This window comes from Gallus gallus, chromosome 1, assembly GCF_016699485.2.
Source record: "Gallus gallus isolate bGalGal1 chromosome 1, bGalGal1.mat.broiler.GRCg7b, whole genome shotgun sequence".
NCBI classification, from domain to species: Eukaryota; Metazoa; Chordata; class Aves; order Galliformes; family Phasianidae; genus Gallus; species Gallus gallus.
In genome coordinates this window covers 32,477,055-32,497,529 of record NC_052532.1, presented here as the reverse complement: position 1 = coordinate 32,497,529, position 20,475 = coordinate 32,477,055, and the positions used below count along the sequence as shown (strand labels likewise).

Below are 20,475 nucleotides of genomic sequence, written 5' to 3'. Positions count from 1 at the left end.
TGCTCATGACTATTCTTTAGGGACAGCTCTTCACATTCTGTTCATTTCCTGATGTAAATAGCAATGCCCTCCTCCCCTCCTTCCTTGCCTGCCCCTCCTAATCAGCTTGTAGCTGTTGATAGCCACACTCTAGTCATGGAATCATCCCAGCAGTTTTCAGTGTTGGCAGCTATATCATGGTTTTCTAATAGCATGGTGGCTTTCAGCTCTTCCTGTTTTGTTTCCCAAGCTGCATGTATTGGTGTAGAGGCACTTCAGCTGGACAGCTGATCTTGTCACTTTCTTCGAGGATAACTCTTTAATTCCTTTTAAGTATTTCCCTTGAGTTTCCCCATTTCTGTCTCCTATTTCCCCAGCACTCACTGCCTCATCATGATAGAATTTTGGATGTGCTGCAGTATATCCAGTACTTCTCAGATAAGTAGGTCAAGGGCCCCTGCTAGCACCCTTTCCCTCTACTACAGCTATGCCATCCCACATCATATCATGGGAAGGCTCACTGTTCCACCCATTTCCCTTCACACCTAGTTTAGAGCCCTCCCAATGAGCCTGGCTAGGTTTTCCCCAAGGACCTTTCTCCCCTTTTGAGAAAGGTGAATCCCATCCAGTACCCACAAACGTGGTGCCACGTAGGCCATTTTGGTTGTCAAAAAACAGATCAAAACAAAACAAAAGTCCTTACCCAATACAGGAGGCAGAGAAGAAAAAATGACCTGTGCATTCAATTACTTCAGCTGTCATCCCAAGGCTCTGAAGTCCCTTTTGATGGCCCTTGACCCATATGCGGCTGCTTCATTGCTCCCTGCATGGACAAGCAGTAAGGGGTTGTAGCTTATTGGCCATACATGAAATGAGTAATTGTGAGGAATATGGGAAGGAAAACAAAGTCTATAGTGGAGATGCAGCTATTTGGATTCTGAAATACCCACTGGTAAGCAAAAGATATCTCAAAACTGCTTGAAATGCTGTATTACTGTATCAGAAACCATGCTAATTATCACAGCTCTCATTTATATGTTGCATAGCTTGAAATCATTGCTTCCTAAATTTGATTTTAATAAGAAAAGATAGAATCACTGTTTTTATGGAGAGAGGCATGTAGAAGATAGGCACCGTGGTGCAGAATGCCACTTCTGATATATTTGTTTTTTTTTTTGTCTTCAGATCTTTAAGTGCTTCCGTATTCTTGACTGTGAATAGAAATATGATATAGACCTATTCCATTCTGAACCTTGTGTCTTGCAACTTTTTCTAAAAAGTAAGAAGTGCAGCTCAGGAACATGAGACTCGGTGTATTGTTACAGATGTTTTTCATGTTAACAGATTCTGTAGTTCTTTTGCTCCTGCTGCTCTATGTATTAATCATATTTGCTCTCTTGATATAGTTCTGCTTTATCTAACTCCTCATTGGTGAATGTTTGAGACATGCACATTGCAAAATAGTCTCTACTCTGGAGAACTTGCAATGTCTCATATTGTTGAAATAGGACAAGATATCCTACAGGGAAGCAGATTTAAAAAAAATCTACATGAAAAAAAAATTCACGTATTTAGTCTGCTTATGCTCCAAGTGAGATGTATGTGAGATATGCCAGACAGTACCCTGCTGACTCTGTTAGCAGTGTTAGCAATGCTCTGTGACCTTATTGATATACTCCATCTCTCAAAAGATTGCTACCAGTACTACTTCAAAACTGAGTTTATCCTTTTACTTTTGTCTACGAGAACAAAGCAACAAGTGATGCAAGTTGACTGCTTTTCTAATATAGTTAATTTAATAGTAAAGTTTTGAAATGAGCAAACATTTCACTTTCCTCATCCCATAAAGCCTGGAAATACTACAAAATTCCGGTAAGAATTTGCAGTTAATATTATCTAGGGAAAGTTTTTATCTTAATTTTAAATTTCAATACTATAAATATTTTGTTGTCTAAAAATGTTTTCAATAATGCAAGAAATGTTCTATACAAAACTTATCAACTGACTTCTGTTTTTCTAGGAGAAAACCTTTTGTTTTCTTAGGCTAGCCCTTATGATAGGTTAAATGTGAACATTTTATTAATTTCTTGAGAATCTATTACTGAAAATCTTAAAAGGTTACTTTGTTATCTTAAGTTCTAGTCAATTGTAAAATAAATTACCCATGTTCACACACATACTAGTTTACCATTCATTCACATTTTGCTTTAAAATAGTACAGGAAAAGCTGTGCGTGCGTACTGAGGAATTTATAGCTCAGATTCAAGAAAAGAATAAAAGATATTGGTTCTTTGAAAATTATTGTACATCTCTTGCCAATTTAATGATGCCTCATGGAGACAAAATATACTTAATAATATCTCAGATATCTTTTATTGTCACCTCAAAAATTATTCCCCTCTATCTTTTAAGATGTTTTTAAATTCAAGAACAGAAAGATACACATGAATTTGAATGTCACGGTCCTTATGTTATTATATTACTATCTGGTTATTTTAATATTATTGTCATTATTTTTACTATCATTATTGTTATTGATATTATTACTGTATGTTCTCTAGAGATACTGAAATCAACAGAAACATGGAAGATGACTTTGTATACCAACATTTCCATATAATAGTTATTTTATCTATAGCAGAAGCTCCCTTTAACTTACTCATGTGAGTAGTTTCAGAAATGTTAATGTTGCTACACTGATAGGTAAAGAAGTCATGACTGTGTAATTAATTTTATTTCCAGGTGTTGAGGTCTTGGATTATAAATCTAAGCTGTCTAAGCAAACATCTTCTTTTTCTTTACTTCTTTCCAAGCAAATTGATCAGAGGTGCTTTGGGGTTTGGCTGTGTGCCCAGTTCCCACAAATGCCAAAGACTCCTGCACATTGGGTTAATTAAAATTGACTGCTTGTCTTAGACAGAGGAAACAAGCTACATTCTGCCTTGTTCTTAAAAAAAAAAAAAAAAAAAAAAAAAAAAAAAAATTAGGTAAAGAAAATATCTTTTTACCAAGCTAGAGAATAAAAATAATGTATTCCTTTGCCTTAAAAGAAACAGATAATACTTTTACTGTGTTTTCATTTTTGCCTCAAATGCTTTTTTATGCTGTTTTTTTTTTTCTTTACCCTGCTGCAGTGAACTGTAAATTGTTAGATCTATGTATCCCAAGGACAGAAAGACATATACGAAGTTAAAGACATAGGCAGATTTTACAGACTGAAATTCTAAATGACAATAATAGTAAAATGTCTAATCTAGTAGGTGTGTAAGCCTCACAGACATCACCCTTTTGGCTGAAATTTTTCCAGTGCCTAGTGTGACTCTCAGTCAAGTGTACTCATACTTGTGCATTCTGTGCACACAACTCAGCAGGGATTGTATGCTTAAGAGCAGCCAAGTACCTAAGGTCTCCAAAAGATATTTAATATGCATTTCCTGAGAAAACTGAATGACACTGACAGTAGATTTATCAATGAAGTAAAACTGTTCAAGATTTATGCCATTCATACATTCAGGTTAAATGTTCTCCTCAATTTTAAGGGTTAAAATTCATGCTCCTGTATTTTTTAAAAACTGTTATTTCCATGGCATACTATGGGCTGAGGTTGGCAAGGGGAAGAACTCTCTCCATCTACTTCTACTATACAGGAAACATTAAGTGATTCATAGGAATATAGGGAAAGAGGTGAAAACAGAAATTGGTGGGGTATGAGAAGAGAAGCACTAGAAAGAACATTATGCTATAATTCAGCATTTATAGCGTTCATAAATTCTTTCCTTACTTCAAGAGTCCCTTTTATACTTTTTAGTAATCAGTCTGCTGGGGAAATAGATGAACAGACTCCAGAAGAAACCCATAATTGCCTATTTCCCCGATGAGTGGCTACCTCAGAAGGTTATAGAGGCATAGGATGTTTTTCATAGGTCTTGGATGCTATTTTGTATAGTTGTGAATTTTCACCTGACAGACAGTGAAGGTTACTGAACAAAAAATGTCTTATAACTTACTGGAGCACTCTTCAGGGGAAAAATGACAAGAGTTTGGTGGTAGATGACATTGTATGATAGTTTTACTTCAAAAGAAAAGGCTTTGGCTTTCAAAAGGGCCTGTCTCGGGTTAAGGTTCCAGTCTCTGGATCTGAAATGAGCAGAAGTGTTTCCTTACATGATTTACTCCCCAGCCAGTCCTTAGGGTTTCCTATTGATTTCATATTGTTAATTCCTCAGCACACTAGCTGTTCTGTGCCCCAATCTGATAATTTCCACATCTCCCAAGGGCTGTGGCAGATGTCCTCAAATCAATATAAATCCACAAAATACTTACATTTTTTTAACTATTTTATGTTTTCTCAACAAAAATAATTAGATGTAAAGCTGACTTAAAAAAAAAAAAAAGATCTAAAATAATCTTTTCATTTACTAACTGACATTACTACTCTATCCACATACTTGTAGTAGAGAGAATGTGTCAAATCCTGTTCATAGAAGCAACATGATATTAAATTTACCTCTTGGAATGATATGAGGATGTTAATAGAAGAATTAATTAATATAGGTAGGGTAATCACAGTTCAGGTTGGGGATGTAATCGATTAGACTAATGTTAGCAGAGCAATGTTAATCTCTCCAGTGCTCTTTTGAGACATGGATTTACAAGCCTTAGGAATGAATCTAGGAGGACTTTAGAATGAGCTGTTCATGTGCAATGGATATGTTTTAACCAGTGTTGCAAGCAGGACTAATCTGAACAAATCAGGCTCCTAGCACAGAATAAATACACTTTACTCACTCACATGCTTTTCTGATGATCAGATTTCATTGTGTCTGTCCTTTAAAATTTGTAACTTTTGCAAAGTTCATGATGGCTTGAGCAGGGTCAAATAGAGCCTCAGAATGCGCCCTGGCAGATGAGGAGTTACTGTAGTGGTGTGATTTTATATCAGTCTGGACTGTGATTGGGTGGATTTTCTTCCTCTTTTCTTTGCTGCTTAGTTTCATCAATACATAAGTGGTCATTGTCTTCTCATTGACTCTTTTGAGTAATGTGGCTCCTCAAGTTTCATTTTTATTAGTTAGCATCAAATAGAGAGAAAGAGTTGTATGTTGTACGTGTAAAGTATATTGTTTCCATTAAAATATGCAAAGTCATAAGCATTGAGAAGAGCAAGCTAAAACAGCTATGTTCTGGGGTAACATCAACATGTATCTGACTGAAGTTTCTACAGGTACAAACAATTGCAAGGTGTAGGCCCCATCTTATTTGCTGTTCTTGTGCACGACTTTGTGTATAAGTGTGATGTCACACGATTATTGTCTTCTCTTGTAATCTCTTTAGGCTTCTTAACAATTCATAGCATGTGAAGATTCACTTCTGAATAATCTAACTCATTCCACTCAGTACAGCAAGAATAAACTATATGGAAGAACATTAACTTTAAGAATACCCATTTTAGTGGTATATTTTGGCATATTTAGATACAAGCACTGAATAAGTTGAATTTTTCACAAGGTAATGTAAAATTCTAAAAGTAATTTTATATTTATACTGTACAGGACAATATACAGTATCAGAACTAGTTTGTGGAAGGCAAAGTGAAAGAAGAAAAGTTCAATTTCTGTTTAGCTGTAAACATCTTCCTTTCAGAACCACTTTGTTAAACAAAGTTTTATTTAGGAATTCATGAATATAAAATAAGTTTTTCTCATCATTTATCTGAAAATGCAGGGATCCCAAACATTAGATCAAAGCTTTGGCTTAGTAGTTGACTTTGGGGTTTTCACAGCAAGAGGAATTCAAATAATCCTTCAGTAACCATCATTAGTTTATCTACAGAGGAACTAAGGTGGAACATGAATGAGTTTTGAGTTATTGTCCAGTGAATTAATATGTCATAGATGTAATCAAATTAAAGTTCAGCAATGCCCACCCAAGGCCCATTTTCCACGTTGTTAGAGAAAGAGACAAATAGCCATTTTCACTGGATAAAATTTAAGGGTCTGAGATTATTGTTATAGCTAGTGCTGATTTGTCTCATGGTTACATTTCTTTTTGTGAATGTTTCTTCCTGCTCTTTGTTAAAAGCCAAAATAGAGGAATTTTATCTTTCCTCTGGAGATCTACCTCTTGCATAGCACAATGTGCCATTTACAACAAAGGTTTAAAAGATTTTCAAGAGGAAATAATGGGATTTCTTAACCTTGCCATAGTGTAAAAGTGTGATAAATGAAAATATTGAGCTGGTGAGTAAGGAGATATGAAACATTATATGTTGGTAATCCGGACACTAAATTTGGGTAACAGGAATGTAGCAGCTTCAAAATCTTGCAAAAGGATGTAAAAAGCATTTGACAAATAATTTCTGTCTTTAACAGTACATTAATTAAGTTATGCCATATTTGCTGAGGAGGTACTTTCAGCAGGAGCAAGGCTAAAGGAATATAACTTGTTATCAAAGAGTCTCAAATCAGAGAATCAGCTGCATTCAGGATGGTCTTGGATGCCAGGAGATAAATTTTCAACATGAGAAACACTTCTTTCCTTCTCTCTAATTTTGGTAAAATTGACACACAAACCTCAAACTGTCACCAGTGTTCATAATCTAATACTGAGAACTGTTATGGTCTAGTTCAGTCTGTGCTCAATAAAGACTAATGATGCCTTCATTAATCGAGTAAAAGGTTGTCTAAGACAGTGGCCTGAATCTAGGCCCTAGAGTTCTCAAATGCTGAGTGATGAGAGATAAATTGACTTTTATCTACAGAGCTAGAAATGTTTCTAGTGAGAAATTACGAGGAAAGTTGAAAGGTGCCAGTTAAATACATTAAAATAATTCCAAAAGTTTAATCTTTCTGACAATATTTAAGAATGCTATATGAATAATTCAGATAATATTAGAAAGAATGAATTCTACCATAAGCTTTTTCAAATGAATACATTGAAATTCTCAAGTAAATCAGTTTTCATGATTCAACAATGCTTTTAACAGTTTTTCTATTTATAGTATTGTTCTTATTTTCACTTATTGAAAAACTTTACCAGCTATTGGAACACTTACATTTACCAACTGTGTCCTGAGGATAATAACTGTAGATGCTATAATATCTCCACATTACTGTAATCTTCCATTAAACCATCACCAGTTTTAAGATTGCAGCCTAACATTTTAGAGGATGCTGAGAGGTTTCAAGGAAAGGGCAGGATATACCATAGCACTGTTGACATCCTATAGGGATAGTTTGCAATTCTCCATCTCTGATGTTCTTCCAGAAAAAAAAAACAAAAACAAACAAACAAAAAAAAACAACAACAAAAAAAAAACCAACTCTGTACAAAATGTTGTCTTTGAGGCAGAGTTTTTCTGCAACTTAAAATGTGAGAGTTAAGCAAGGGTCTTCCTGATTCATCATTGTGGAGTTCTAAAGGCCAAATACATTGTTCATAGAATCAAACAGGCAGATTTTTTCTTCAAATAGAGAATATGATCTAAAAACCTTTTTCTCAATAGCTAATGAAAGACATTCTAAATATTTTTGGGAGATAAAAAGAGGAGACATACAAATTAGCCCAGAGTTTTCAAGTGGAAATATTATTTGTGTTCTGTTGATTTTCCTAATGAACTGTGGTGTTCAAACACACCACACTTTGTACATAGTACTGCTTTGAGTAGGAAATTAGAATAGATCACTTCCAGACCTGCTTTTTCCCTATGATTTCTCCTATGATAAGTATGATTCTGTGAAGTGCAGAAGGCCATCTGACAAGAAAATTCACTGTCTACCAAGTTACTTAAGCTATAACAGAACATGCTACCAGTGGTGGAGACATGGCCTAGTACTTCAGTGACTGAAACACTTAGGTCCTTCTGACAAAGTGCCTAGTTGTGTTCAGACGATTTCTATCCTTTGATAGCTTCCATTGCTTACCCTTATCCATCCATGCTAACTTTTCCAGTGCAAATACTGTCTAAGTTTTAGATCATAGCTATAATAAATGCTTTTATCTTTCTATATTTGTCATTGTAGTTACTTTTTCCTTTTTCTTTTTTCTTTTTTTTCTCAATTCAAGGGTAACTTATTTAGAAAAAACAGATCCACTGTCAAAATAAAGTCACATTTCAAACACGATTATCTTAAGTTTTTGTTTAAACAAGAATTATTTAACCGCATGAATAACATTCTGTTCTGAAGAATGTGAATGTTTTTGTGAGCTATTCGCTTAAACTTAAAGGAAAGATTGAAAATAATTTCTATGTATTTGAGTCTTTTTTACTCGGGAAATCAGCCAGCTGATGATGCTGGAAGGTGCTTCAGAGCCAGACTGGTGGGACAGAATGAGCTGTTATACCAGGGTAGTGGCCAGAATTGCAGCTAAACAAAACTTAAAATAAAATGCAACTTCTTAGAGCTTTAATAGTTCCTCAGCCTTCAGCTAAACAGGACATACATTAATTGCTGCTATGGAACTACAGTTTAAAATCACAACTGAATAACTATATTTTGGCAGCTAAACAAGTGATCTAAAGTTCACATTCACTGAGGACTGAGAAAAAATGTAAAGATTTCTTGTTACTCTACCAGATTTGTTTGTTCTGTGAAAATATGAGTATCTCGACTTGTTTCTTTCTACCTATAAAGTATACTTTTTAACAATGTTGCTGTTCAATAAAGAAAAACAAACAAACAAAAAGTTTAGCAAGCTTTTCCTACATCTTCCACTAAGTTCAGTAAATAATTCAGAGAAAATAAGTTCAAAGAATATCCTAATTCTTCACTGAATTCTTCTGACAGTCTGTTAACAAACAGGTAATAGTTAATTTACTGTTATTTAGGATAATTGAAGTGGTTTTGTTTATTTATTATTTTATTTGCTTATAGAACTAGCACCACAGTATGAATCTTGTACTGCCTTATGTCATATGAGACTCCACTCACAGTACCAATTTAACAAGTTGGTTACATATTACAGAATTTGTGGTGTGTTACTAAATACATAGGTGAAACAGAGTGAGCAATGTCAAAATGAAATACTCCTGTGTATTTAAGTAAGTATCAATAATATTATTTTTCTTATTTGTTCAAAACTGGAACTTTACATATGAAGGTACAAATGTTATCTCCCTTATTTATTTTATTTTATTTTATTTTATTTTATTTTATTTTATTTTATTTTATTTTATTTTATTTATGTGACCGCTGCTTGAAATGATATCATTGGCAAAATTACACCTATACTTTATACTGTTAATATCTCTTATTTTATAGCCAATCCCAATTCATTTTATTATTTACATTCTTATGTCATAAGACAGGCAAGGAGCACAATAACAGCCATTATTTAAGGATTTATTGATGAAATATTTTGCAAAGGGTAGTAAAAGAAAAGCTTTCATACACATACAAACATATTTTGATTTTAAAAGTTGAAAATTGTCAAGTCTGATGCAAATTGAATGAAGGAATAGTAGCATTTGGTTATATATCTCCTGGCAGCACTGTGGAAATTCTATCTTGGTAATAAATAGTGTTATATAAATGACATCTAGATTTTTAAATGTAATATTAATCTATGTCAGGCACGCTAAGTTATCATAAACACCTTTTATGTATACACACACAAAATTTAAAATAACATGATGTTTATCATTGTGGATACTGACATTTAATAATTCAATATTATTGAAATTGAATTATTTAAAGTAAAAATAGATTGATATAATTTTAGGGTTTTGGGGGTTATATTCTTCTAGTTAATTCTCTGTTGCCAAATATTTCAGGTTTCCACCCCATTGTTGAAGTAACTACACAGGAAAATGCCCTTTTGTAGACATCCCAGCACGAAACACAACTGTAATTCTCCGTAACTCTGATCCAGTGAGATAGTGCACTTCCTCATTTCCAGATGAAGTCAGGACTGTCACAGATCTAGAATCAATCTGACAGACAGAAAGCTCAGACATGGAGCTTTGTGCATGAAAACAGCAGGAAAGCAGAGTATGCAGAGCTAGAAAACACATATGACATCCTCATCTAGGAGAAAATGTCTTCTTTTCCCGAAATTCCTTTCTGCAAAATGGTGATTTGTGTATAAAATCTTCATGAAAGTTGTGATCCAACTGACTTGGGTTTTGACATATAGAACTTCCAGGTAAATTTTTGTATTACAAAAGTTTTATTAATTTTGAGGAGGTGCAAGCCGTGCAAAATTTAGTCTCAGTTCTTTGCATTTGTTTACTAACAGATAAAAGAACTATACTTTTTCACCAGTGTACATTTATATAAAAAATATATAAACAAATATAAATAAATTTAGGTTTGTTTTCTGTTAGTTTATCTATAGTTTATGTCATAAATGTACGGAGAGTTTATCAGCATCAGTATAAATCTTTTCCAACCTATCAACTTGTTTCAGTTAAAATATAGTGGAAGGTTTTTCTAAAATAGTAAACACTTAAGGTTTCCTGCAAATTGGTAGCAGGCAAGAAGTAGGGAGATTTCTTTATTTCCTCTGATGAGGGAGATGTAGGGATGACTCAGACATTATTGTGAAGGACTGAACATACATAGCTGTCTAGCTCATCTTACAGCTAGTGCTTCTGCGTGGCTTCGGTATGTTCTCTCTTGGCCAGTGTACAGATCAAAGGAGTAGATAGAGATATGAGGAGAAAATGGGGATTAGTGCTTGAGGGCATGGCCTAAAGATCTAGATGGAAAAGAGAATGCAACTGGAATATTAGTGGAAAATACATCAGAAATTTACAGAAAACAAGTAATAGTTTAATTGCTCATGAAAAGAGTGCTCGAGTTTGCCCTTTCTTATTTCATTTTTTTAGGCTAACCAGTCTGTAATAGTTTTTCTTGCTCTTGGCTACGTGTCACATGAACAGCTGGTATATATTGCTTACAAATAACAGCTCTGAATGAGAGAGAGAATGATTGTAAATTTGATGCATACTCCTGTCTCATCTCTTCCATTGATTCAGATATGAGCAATGTAAAATGATTTTTTTTTAATTGCGTTTGTACAATGGACATTATTAAGAAAATCTCTACAGAACAACGTTATGAACCTGTGTAGAAATATTATTACTTCTGCATTGTTGGGAATCCAAAACATCTGGATTAAATGTGACTGAATGCTGATGGAGTTATTGCTGAAATTTCAGGATCCTTGTTAATCACAATAACGTTGGTACATTCAGAATTTTACTTCTCTTGGTAATAAACTGAGTATATATGGTCTCCTGGTCCCTTTTTAACTCCTTTCCGTCTTCTCTTATATTAAACTCATCTCTGTATCTTGATGTCATCACAGCACATAAGCTTAAACAAACTGATTATATTGCTTTCTTGCAATAACTTTTCCAACATCAGAACTGTGTTTATATTATACCTGGAACTACTCAAAAAGCTCTAGGTACCTTAATCTCATTAGTAATTAGTTTCACAGGCTACATCTTTGTAAGTCCATCTTGCTTTCTTCCACTACCTTAAGAGTAGCATCCTAAGAAGGATGCATACCTCCAGAAAGCTGCATTTTTTTTACTCTCTCTCCCACATGCATGCTAATGGATTTCTACTACATTTCATTTAAAAGTCTACATTTCAACATATATGAATCCACTCTCATAAATGATTCATATTCTTAAATAATTCTGTATTTTGATTTCAAAATTCTTTGCCTGTGTGTCTATAGCAAAGGATGAATGTGAAATTGTTAATTCTAACATACGTTGAGGAAGGTGAAATAAAAAAAATGCCCTTTTTTGATATACAGCCTAGTGGAAAATCAGTCACTGTTATTAAACTGTGACTGACTTTACATCATGAATATGTGAAAAAGTATTTAAACTTGAAGAAAAAAAATAACATGGAGGGTAGAAAGTAAAGAAGAAAATCCTGCTGTATTGGAAGAGGGATTAGTGTGGTCCTAAAATGTCTCAGTAACCTAGACATTTAGATCTCAGAAGGCCTATGAGAGGATATTTTTTTTGAGGCTTAAAATGTAGAGTTGGCAAATGTAAACCTATTCCTAAACACCAAATAAAAACATCAACAAGGATTAGAACATGATAAATTTCTCAAGATAAAAGCAGTAGAGAGACAGCTGGTCAACAGCTGTGAAAACAGAATTAAAACTTGCATAAATTGTAAACGATATTCCCCAAACCAAACTTGAATCCAAATAATACAATATGTATAATCTCAGCACAGGATTCAAATTGGGTCAACAGGACACTGTGACGGATTCTGTGGATGACTGCCAGCATACCCAGGCAATTGCAGCCCATTGACCAATGTCAAACAGTTCAAGTTTGCTTTCCCCACAGACTCTGTTTTTTCAAATAAATATATCTTGCAGTATATGAGCCAGTAATTACTCAACAACATAAAGCTGACTGTAAGATTTGGAGCTTAAAGCAAATCGCATTTAATCGTAATTCAATATGGCATGTGAGTGATAAGAGTAAGGATTTCAAACATACATAGGATTTAGAAGAATGAAGGAAGGACAAATTCTGGACAGTATCAGAATTAGTAAAAGAAAATGTTAAAGGGTAAAAGACTAACATATACGAATGTGTTGGTTTCCTTAAGAAAAGAAATATTTTTTTTTCTGTATGTTCTACATAATGTCAGTTTATTTGAAAAAAAAAAATCTATATAGTTGTTAAGTCCATTCTATTATTATTATTATTCCAGTTGCAGACTGGATTTTTAGTAACTGTTTTCTTTATCTATGCAGAAAAAATCTAGAACAATAGAATGGCTTGGGTTGGAAGGGATGATCTAGTTCATAATGTGCTGCCATGACAGAGGTGCACCCATTAGATCAGGTTGCCCAGGTACCCATTCAACCTGACGATCACCTCCCTCACCCTATTCATGATCCTTTTTTTGATGCAGCCTGAGTTACAGTTGGCCTTCTGGGCTGTAAACACACACTGCTGGCAAATGTCCAACTTTTAATCCACTAGAACCCTCAAGTTCTTTGCCAGACTGCTCTAAATGAATTCTTATCTAGATCTGCATATGTAACTGTCCTGACTCAGGACGTTGCACTTAGCCTTGTTGAACCTCTTCATGTTCACATGGGTCTACTTTTCCACCCCGTCCAGCTCCTTTTGGATGGCATCTATTCCTTCTCTTTTGTCAGTTGCACCACACAACTTGACGTCATCAACAGATTTGCCAAGGATGCACTCAGTCCCACCATCTATATCACTGAAAAAGATGTCAAGGAGCACCAGTCCCAAGACAAACTCCTGGGGGACACCACTCATCAGCAGCCTCCACTTCAATGTAGAAGCACTGACAATAGCCTTCTGGCTTTCATCACCCAACCAATTATTTATTCATTGAATAACCTAGACTTCAACCCATCTCTCTGTAATTTAGAGATAAGGGTATGGTGTGGGACCATGTTAAAGACCTTGCAGAAAGTAGATGACATGTGTTTCCCTTCTTTTGTACAGTGATGTTGTAACTCTATAGTAGAAGGCAACTAGATCAGTCAGGCACAATTCGCCATTGGTGAATCTGTGCTAGTTCTCATAGATCATCTTCTTGTCTTGCATTTGTCTTAACATATCTTCCAGGATAATTTGTTCCATGTCCTTCCTGGGCACAGATGTGAGGCTGAATGCCCTGTAGTTCCTTGAGCCTCCCTTTATTTCTTTCTTAAAAATCTAGTCACCAGTCATTTGACAACCTTGAGGAGAATAGCCTGACAACCACACCAGACAATTCCTTCAGGACCCTGGGATACATGTCATCTGGCCCCACAGACTTGAGCTTATTCAATCTTATGAGGCAGTCTTGGACTTGCTCTTTGTTACAGTGGGAGTGTTTTTCTCCTCCAACCCCTGCGCAGATGTTCAGGGGTATGAGAGACATGGATAGCATGGCTGCCAGTGAAGACTTAGCCAAGGAACTAGTTGAATATCTCAGCTTTCTCCATTTCTGTTGTTGTCAGTTAGTAAATACAAGTGGGACAAGATGTGGACTCAGTCTCAAGATTGTCTGTCCTGTTTATATGTTAGTATGCCCTTTGGCATTGGTTGGGCTAGTACTGCTCCAGGCAGTGCCTCAGAATAGCAAGAGCAGAGCTGTTGGTCTTAGCAATTTGAATGTGACTTCTCAGTTCATTAAGATAGATCTAGTTAACAGGAGAGAAAGAAAAGTCCTGATGTCATTATTTAGTCAATTTGAAGTCATCCCTCTGATCAGAATTTCAGGTTTAGTGGCCTCTCAACTACTGTTGATGTTGGAGTTCCCTTGTCATTCTGATTGATTACGATTTCTATGTTATTCATTTTCCTTTTTGTTCTGGCCATTTATTCTCTTTCTTTCTAGAGGAATGCCAAGAGATCCTTCATTTTCTGCCTCTCTATTCCTGTGAAATTATTTCTTATGAAATTATCTGCCCTACAGTTAAATTTTATCTTATTAGCTTTTTGTGACTCACAGGTCTTTATCTATATTCTTGATCTGCCAAACCGCTGTCCAGCCTCACATTTCTGTTTCTCAGACAATTTCTATATTATTTGTTAATGTATCAGTAACAAATTATCAGGATAAGGTAAATCCCTCATGCTTCATAAACTCATTCTATCTTCTAGGCGTTATCAAACCTGCATAATTCATAGTATTATAATTTTCCCCTAACCACCACTTCCACTAAGGCTGTAAAAAATGAGAAATTGATGTTTACGGCATTTTTTGTTTCCTTCTTCTTGTAAGTTCCACTGTTGTATGAGTAATATATTGAATTTTCTCTGGTTTTTGCTTTATTACTATTTGGTTTAAAGGAGATTTAATAATTGCTTAAACATTCTAAAAGCAGTAGTCAGTCTTGCATGCATTATCTATGGGTGATTTCATATGAATATCAAATATGAAAAATACAACTTCAAGTCTGACTACTATTGAGAACAGAGGAATATTTGTTTAAACAATGACCATCTATAACAAACCGTAAAAGAACTAATGCACCAGGTTTATAGAAGAAATATGCAATACGTATCAAATCTTCCTCATGTTAGTACCACCATATTTGTCATAGATGTCATGGTAACTGTTGATAATTCTTATGATATTTTAGTTTATATCTTGCCTCTGTTTAGAACCATAACAAAATTTGTCCAGTGATTTAAGAAGGCTGTCTCCTTTCTATATGTGCAGTTTGGCTGAAAATTAATACTACTGAATTTCATGAGCAATAGTATTCCATTACATTTAGAATAAAGGTGATAGGAAAAAAAAAAATGTGTAGTTTATAGAATGGTGTCAGCTGAACCAAGAAACTGAGAACAAGTTATCTTGCAGTTTCCCACAGACTGCTGAAAGCAGTACTTATCTACATTAAACTGATGATTATATTGATGAATTCAATTTTTTTTACCATAGCCTGGGTTACTGTTGAAAAAAAAAAATCACTAAAAATTCATAGGAATTTATTTGCAGAGGTAATTAATACAAGAAGTTACAACTAGATTTAATTCCAAACAGCAGAATAGGATTTCAATATGAAAAATTAGGAAATATGTTTAAAATAAGTTAAAAACAGCTAAGTAGAGTTTAGTTTTTAATAAATTAGTCTTGGTAGAATCTGAATTCATAAAAAAAGATATCTGTGGGGATAATATTTTATTTTATTTTATTTTATTTTATTTTATTTTATTATCTTATTCTGGAAAGAATAAGAAAGCCATTACTTGACTTTCAGCCATCTTAAGTGATTAGTTAAGAATGAACAAGCTTTTTTTCCCCCAAAATTTTAACACCCATGTACTATGTGAACCATATTACAATTTAATATTCTTTTGTGTTTTGAACTATCAAAGCTTACCCTTTACCTTGGAAGTAAGCTATCATCTTTTGCTTTTACTGAAGAATAAACAGGAGGGGAAAAAAGTAAATTCTACCAGCATGCTGAAAGAATAATTTAATGTATTTCATCAGAATTAAAGGAAAATGGAATTCAAGAAAGAATTCTGGCAGAAAGTGATCTCTAATGAGCAAGATTACTTACTGTGTGACAGTATAGTACACTATTATTTTAAAAAGTGCTAGTGATTAGATTAATAAGAAAAACTTTATTAATATCTATGTAAATTTATGCATACACTAATTGGTATACTACAGTAAATTTTAACTTAATTAAACAAGAGTTTCAAACAATATTCCAGTTACTTTGAATTTTCCATCTTCCTCCAAAAAAGCCAGTTGTTATGAGACTATGCCTAATGGCTTTAGGAAAACATTAAAGCCTTTGAAATATTTACAAATAAGTAGTGCAACCATTTGTGATTATTTTTGTTGTATATAAAGAACTTGGATATAGGAACACCCAGTGAGCGAGTGTCAAAGTTTGTTTTGGGGGATGACTGCTCAGCCTCCCATTGACAATGGCTGAGATTCCAGTTGTTAATGAGACAGGAATGTAAGCATAATAGCGTCAGCAGAGCACCTGAAACTGAGGGCATTCTGCTTGAATGAAGTTATTCTGAATTACGTAGTATTTACATATAAGTACATTAATTAGTACTTTTCTGTATTTCATTTTATATACTTGTAAGAGAAGAAAAAGGAAATCCTGTTCTTAGGAAAGCCAAATGAGGATGCGGATATTGTTGATATTTTTATTTACTTCAGTTCTGATTCTCTGGGACAGGTTATACTGGTCTCCAGCTGCTAATAACCAATATTAAATAAAAATGTCTCATGATGAGTCTAGGCTGTCATCTGGGATTGGATGGCTTTGTTTTCCTGCAATCATGGCTCTCACCTGAGAACCGTGATTATTTTCCCTCAGTTTGACCATCAGGCCTTTGCTCAGCCATTCTTGCCTCCTCTGCTTGATTTCTTATGCTAGAGGAGGGAGAGCTCTTGTGTTCTCAGAAAAGTATCCTGACAGAGCTGCCATCTTCTCTGTTCTATTCCTTTTCCCCCAAGGACAGTCTGCTAGGGGATTTCACCCAATAATTCCTTGAGCAGTTGAAATTTCACTCACTTGAACTTCAGTGTCCCAACTCTGTTTTTTTACAGGCCATATTCCTCAAAGTCATGGAACTTGACCAGGTCATGGTCACTACAGCCCAGACTGCCTCTAATCTTTACCCCTCTGATGATATCTTCTGCATTGATGATCCAGTAATGCTTCAGTTCTTTTTGCTCTGTCCAATACATGAACCAGGAATTTATCTTCAGTGGACTCTAGGAATTTCTTGGATAGTTTGTAGCTTGCTGTGGTGTTTTTGTTTGTTTGTTTGTTTGTTTGTTTGTTTTTGTTTTGTTTTGTTTTCTTCCCCAGAGATATCTGGGTGGTTGAAATCAGGATGAAAGCCTGCAAGAGCGATCCCTCTTTGTTGCTGAAGAAGAAGGCTTTTTCCACAGACTCCCCTGCTCCGCCTGATGAAGTAGCCTGTAGAAGACCCCAACCAGTGGACATAATTTGTTGGTATGGTCCCTAATTTTAACCCATAAGCTCTCAGTGTGGTCATGACAGTTTCTCAGAGACAGTTTTTTACAATCTATCCACTTAACATAAAGGGGAACTCCCCTCTTCTTCTAAAAATCTAGAAGCCCTAATGCAAGGCTAGGACTTCCTTTACCTTAAATGTGAGGAAGAGGAAGGGGCCTTTATTTCTAGAGAATATGTCATCTGAAAATTGGTACATTTAGTTCCAAATATCTTGTCTATCTGTTCTAGAAGCAAGCAGGGAGAAGGAGAGTGGGAGACATGGTGAGAAAGCAAAAGATGAGTAAAGCTTCCCCCTTTACCAGCTATAATTCATTGGAAGAGCTTGACTGTCCGAGTAAGTACAGTCTCAAGCAACTGAATATGTGTCCAGAGAAGAATCGTAGGCACAGAGGGACTGGATGCTAATGAGACTATCCCAGAGTTGATGTGAATTGTGAATGATGAAATGATGAAGATTCTTGACTGAGTTCCTCTAGTGATGAAAAGCAAAATAACAATAATTTAAAAAACCCTTTACTTTCTGTGATACATAGGTAGAAGACCTGCTGTAGTATAATTTATCTGGAATCAAATCTGAAAAGTTGTGTCTTAAATTTTGATAGCACAGTCTAAAGTTTACTCTGGAGTTGTACTTAAAAGGAGCAGCTGAGAATCATATGATGCAGCTGGAGAAAATCAGGGAGTTTGATTGTTCAATGAATACAAAGATTTGGAATACTGTAGAAACAATCTCTAAATAGATTTGGACAGAAATTACACAATTGAAGAAGAGAGAGAAGCATGTGCTTCTTGCAGCATACTGCTTGTTGCATTAGGATTTTGCTTTTTAAGATGCTACTGATTTGAGCTGTCTGCTGGAATAGAAGCATTATGCAAAATTACAATCAGAAAAAAAATCTCTTTCTTGGACTTGAAGTCAAGGTCAGCTACGTATTTTCCATATGTTAAACTTCATTTGAGGAAATTCACATGAATATAGTATCAATTCTAAAAACAGAATGATGGAAAAATTTTGAAGACCAGTGACATTCTCAGAAAAAATGGGCTGTGCTTTGACGTGTCTTTCAGGGTTCAGACCTACTCAGTTGTGCCATAAATAAAAGTGATGTGCAAAATGCAACAAAATATTAGTTCTGTAGTGTTATCTCAATGATGGAATGAATGATTTAGGTAGTGTTAATCAAAACAATCAGTTTCACATTGATAGAAATCTCAGTATCATCTCTAGCATACTATTCCTGCAAACAAGGTGTTCATATAGAACAATTTATTGATGAGGGGATTAAGTGCACCCTCAATTAGTTTGCAGATGACACCAAGTTGGGAGGGAGTGTTGATCATTGATCTGCCTGAGGGGAGAAGGGCACTGCAGAGGGACCTGGATAGACTGGATTGATGGACCAAGGTTAACTGTATGAGTTTCAATAGGGCCAAGTGTCAGGTCTTGCATTTTGGTCACAACAACCCCAGGCAACCCTACAGGCTTGGGAAGGGGTGACTGGAAAGCTATCTGATAGAAAGGGACCTTGGTGTACTGATGGACAGTTGTCTGAATACGAGCCAGCAGTATGCCCAGGTGGCTAAGAAGGCCAATGGCATCCTGGCTTGTGTCAGGAATGGTGTGGTGAGCTGGACTAGGGAAGTAATCCTGCTCCTGTACTTGGCATTGGTGAGGCCTCACCTTGAGTACTGTGTTCAGTTTTGGGCACCTCAGTACAGAAACGACATTGAGATGCTGGAGCAGGTTCAAAGAAGGGCAACAAGGCTTGTGAAGGGCTTGGAGAATCTGCCCTACGAGGAGAGACTGGAGGAACTAGGGCTGTTTAGTCTGGGGAAAAGGAGGCTGAGGGGAGACCTCATTGGTCTCTTCCAATATCTAAAAGGTGCTTACAGCGAGAGCGGGATTGGTCTCTTCTCACTGGTGACAGGTGACAGGATGAGGAGAAATGGCCTCAAGTTGTGCCAGGATAAGTTTAGGTTGGATATCAGGAAACACTTCTTTACAGAAAGGGTTGTTAAGTACTGGAATAGGCTCCTCAGGGAGGTGGTTGAGTCATCATCCCTGGATGTATTTAAAAACCATTTGGATGTGGTGCTCAGGGACATGATTTAGCAGAGGGTTGTTAGAGTTAGGGTAGTATGGTTAGGTCATGGTTGGACTTGATGATCATAAAGGTCTTTTCCAGCCTGAGTGATTCTATGATTCTATGATTCTATATCAACATGGGTACGTGTAATACCTGTAAGTCACCAGTGTGCCCTTGTGGCCAAGAAGGCCAATGATATCTTAGTGTGCATTAAAAAGATTTTGGCTGGTAGATTAAGGGAGGTTATATTCTTCTCCTGTACTCTGCCCTGTTGAGGCCACACCTGGAAAATTGTAATGCCTCCTATTTATTTCCATGGAAACTACCAACATACCAAGAGCACAATAACACTCTTTGGTACATGAAATTTTTAGCTACAAAACACTATTTTTCAACATAGTTACCACTGTCAGCTATGCATTTTTGCCAGCAATGAAAAAGCTGCACTCATTAAAATCGTCACCAACGGAGGTGACCTACTCTTTCACAATTGCTGTGATGATGTCATGCAGTCCATCTTTCATCCTCCTGACCAGATGGAAGTCAGAAGTGCCAAATCCAGAATATATAGTGGGTGTACAACAGTACAGCCAAGGTTGGCAGAGTGCTCCACAGTCTTCAAACAGGTATGGGGCAGGGCATTTTCATGTTTCAAGAGAAAGGTTATCCTCTTCTTCTCTGATCTGACTCTGGAAGTTCAAGCCTTCAGATTACTCAGCATTGTGGTGTAGTGGTCAGATTAGATGGCTTGTCCAGGCTCCAGGAAATTCAGAAGGCTCATCCTTTTCCTATCCAAAAAGAGAGTGCACATCACTTTACCTACTGAGGGCTGCATCTTGAACTTTTTCTTTGATGAGGAATTCATGTATCACCATACCATGGATTATTGTTTTGACTCTACTTCATAGTGGTGATATCACATCTCAAT

At 35.7% G+C, this 20,475-nt stretch overlaps 2 long non-coding RNA genes across 3 annotated transcripts in view; one reads left to right on the top strand and one right to left on the bottom strand.

The window, feature by feature from the left end:
- Positions 1-20,475, bottom strand: part of LOC121109398 — a 42,429-nt gene that overhangs the window by 9,773 nt on the left and 12,181 nt on the right. The window contains exon 2 of the long non-coding RNA XR_005849371.2: positions 683-802. This is a non-coding gene — a long non-coding RNA (uncharacterized LOC121109398). The remainder of the gene's footprint in view (positions 1-682; positions 803-20,475) is intronic.
- LOC121109399 overlaps positions 8,289-20,475 on the top strand; it is a 41,499-nt gene continuing 29,312 nt past the window's right edge. The window contains exons 1-3 of one of the 2 annotated variants that reach the window (XR_006939797.1): positions 8,289-8,780; positions 17,290-17,436; positions 17,689-17,794. This is a non-coding gene — a long non-coding RNA (uncharacterized LOC121109399). Of the gene's footprint in view, positions 8,781-15,849; positions 17,437-17,688; positions 17,795-20,475 lie in introns of those variants that run through there. The other variant, XR_005849372.1, reaches the window with a different exon arrangement.